The sequence below is a fragment of the Mastigoproctus giganteus genome, chromosome 2, assembly GCF_048544385.1.
Source record: "Mastigoproctus giganteus isolate SK-2022 chromosome 2, ASM4854438v1, whole genome shotgun sequence".
Taxonomy (NCBI): Eukaryota; Metazoa; Arthropoda; class Arachnida; order Uropygi; family Thelyphonidae; genus Mastigoproctus; species Mastigoproctus giganteus.
The window spans coordinates 218,936,719-218,940,100 of NC_143576.1; the positions used below are offsets into that span (position 1 = coordinate 218,936,719).

Genomic DNA, 3,382 nt, shown 5'->3' on the forward strand with positions numbered 1-3,382 from the left:
AGCATTTTTAGAATCTACCAGAAGAAGTAAACTTGCCTCTTATACAAATGCTAATCCGGGATTCCTGATGCTCTTGCTAAAACTTACAACTAGCTCAAACCTCTACTGAGCAGCACTTCAACTTCCTTTTTATCGTAATGATTGTTTTAGAGTTTTAAGCACGTCAGCAACTCAGGCTACATTGCGTCGTATATAATATGTCTGTAAATTGCATGTATTCTGTGGTCGATTTGCTGTTTTTCTGGACAAAAAACCCGAGATTCGGGAGAAAAACCATTCTGCCGTCTCCTGACGCCGACTAACTCAGCCACGTTGTGAAAAAAGGCCCATAAAAGATCCTCGCGTCATTGAATGGATCCGAATTCAGGTATTTTCGACCAAGTGTGGGAAGGATGATTATTATGCTAATTGTGCTACCGGTAAGGGCTTTTCATTATGGGTAGCACAGTGGGTAGAATCGCCGTCCTCCCCATACTGGGTGGAAAAGACCTGGGTTCGAATCCCGTCAGTGATGCGAAGAATTTTTATGGGCCTTTTTCACAACGTGGCTAAGTTAGTCGGCTTCAGGCGATGGTAGTATGGTTTTTCTACCCCGGTAACTCCAGTTTTTCGTCCAGCAAGCAGAAAATCGACCTCAGAACACATGCAATTTACAGACAGTATACACGGAGCAATATGGCCTTAATTGCTGATGCAACTAAAACCCTACTGCTAGTGATTTTCATTGTGAAAGAAGTAAAAGAAGTTTTGCATCTGCAAAAGGATAAAAGAGAATAGAAGAATCCAAATTAATCACTAAATGTTCAGAAGCGAATGGAATTTGTCAATGGTTTTCTTAGAATCAGGAATGCTGAGAAGTACATTTATATACACTTTATACTTTCTGGCGATTTTCGAGAAAATAGTGAATATATCCTACTTTTCTTTTCATTAATTACCATTTGGTGTTTTACTTACGGTATATTTTCTGCATTTTTTGGTATACTGCCCCTCCCTTTTCAGTCCTGCTTATGTGCTCTTCTTTACAGTTTTCCTCACACTGGTAATCACCGTCCTTCCAACTCACATGGAGTGGAAAAAGAGGCCGGGTTCGAATCCCGTCAATGCCACAAGGAGATTTTGTGATATTTTTTTTTTTTTTTTTTGCTTTTCTGCGTTCAGTTAGTCGATTTCAGGAGAGAATGGCAAGATTGTTTCTCTCTGAAAACGGGTTTTTTGTACAACAAAACAGAAAATCCGAGTTAACTGTTAATCCTTTTCCATGTTTGACGGTTAGCATAACATAGTCAAGATGATGGGCTTCCTCTGGCATTTGCCAAATGTAAATTCTCCCTGATGTTGAAAAAAAGTGTAAATGATGATTCGTCAAAATATCACGTTTTCAATCATCAAGTGTCCAGTTTTGTGCTCCTTAGGCTACTGTATCTTTTTTCTGGCATTACCATCCGTGATGAGTGGCTTGGCAATAGCTGCTCTACCATAAGTTTCAGCTCTATGGAGTTCTCGCAGAACAGTTTGGCTAGAAACTGGGTTATTTGAGACCCACATTAAGTCCTGCAGTTATTTTCGAAACAGTAGTTTTATGTTTTCGGAACAACACTCCTTTTCAATGTCCAGTGATCTGTTTCAGTCAATTTCGATTTTCTACCACAATTCTTCCTATCAGATTTTGTTTTTCCATACTTGGTGAACGCAGACATCATATTCGATACAGTTCGCCTGCGCGGGCAGCACAGTGGTACCGTCACCGTCCTCCTCACAATGGGTGGAAAAGACCCAGGTTCGAATCCTGTCGATGACGCGAAAAACTTTTATGGGCTTTTTCACTCCGTGGCTGTGTTAGTTGGTCTCAGGCGTAGATAGCAAGGAAAGCCCCCCCCCCCCAGAAAACCTGGGGTTTTTTGTCCAGCAAAACAGGTAAATCGATCAGAGAACACACGCAATTTACAGACACAATACACAACAGGGGTAGTTGAATTAACTTCCCAGGTATGGTGCTAAGAAACATCAGCCTCTATTAACGTTTGTTAGAGGGGGATGCTCAATGCCGGATTTAGGTAGCCTGGAGCCCTGGGGTACATAAATATGAAATTATAGTAAGGAGTGAAACAACAGGTGGTGAGAGTTGCGATGAATGAGGCATTAAGTCCATGGGATATTATATTAAGCTGATAGAACAGATACTGCACTTTGATCATAGCCAGAAGGCCGAGAAGAGATCAAGCATTTGTACTGGCCATCTTACAGTACTAGCCTTCACTAAACTGTTCAGCATCTTCAGAGTCCTCAATGAGTACTCAGTTCCCCAAAATCCACTGAACAAACTGATTGACTGAATACAATAGAGATGCAAAACTTATCTGGAGATTTCAGGATGCTGCACACTATATTATCAGAAAGCATACTTCATCGCATCAGTGTGTTTTACTACTGATTAAACAATTCATGTTTTGATTCAATAAAATTAGCCTTTTGTTGCCAAGCTAAGTCAATCCGAGGTTGTCCTGAATCGTTTTTAGTAGTATAGGTTTGCTCATGTTTAATATGTGGTTCATAACACAGAATGATTAGCATTAGCATTAGCATTAGTAGAGGCATTTGATGCAAGAAAGCAAGCTTATGCAGCATCAGCCAAAAAAAAAAAAAAAAAAAAACCCACTTCCACTTCACCCCTCTGTTCGTTCAAAATACCTGTCAAGCTGAGCCTTAAACTTATTTAGGCTATCAACCTCCACCACAAGGGATGGAAGTCTGTTCCACCAACCAACCACCCGCTGGCTAAAGGCAAATTTCCGCACGTCTATCCTACATCTGTCTTTCCTCAATTTGAATTTATGCCCTCTCAGGTGATTTTTCTGAGCTAGAGGAAGAATCCCATCAGCATTGAGCATGCTTAAACCATTCAAGGCTTTATACACCTCTATCAGATCACCTCGCTGGTGCCTAGTCTCCAGACACTGTAATTTGCAAAACTTAAGCCTTTCTTCGTAAGAGCACCCCTTTGTTCCATTCACTAATCTTGTTCCCTTCTCTGTACTCGTTCCAGCAGCTCTACATCCTTCTTGAAATGAGGCCTCCAGACCTGTATACAGTACTCTAGGTGTGGCCTGACCATTGCCTTATACAATGGAATAATCACCTCCTTATCCCTGCTGGAAAAATTCCTGTATATCATTGACAATACTCCATGAGCTACGCTTGCAGCCCGTCTGCACTGCTCAGAGAACTTCATATCTGCCTGCACAACCACCCCCAAGTCCCTTTCATTCTCTACCACTGTCAGTGTAGTACCACAGAGTTGATACGTTGCTCTGGGGTTGCTGTTTCCCATGTGTAGTACTTTACATTTGTCAATGTTAAACTTTATTTGCCACCTCTCAGC

General features: G+C 41.3%; 1 pseudogene; it reads right to left on the bottom strand.

The window, feature by feature from the left end:
* Positions 1 to 2,120: 2,120 nt before the first annotated feature.
* Positions 2,121 to 2,220, bottom strand: LOC150090142 (U2 spliceosomal RNA; annotated as a pseudogene).
* Positions 2,221 to 3,382: the final 1,162 nt, after the last annotated feature.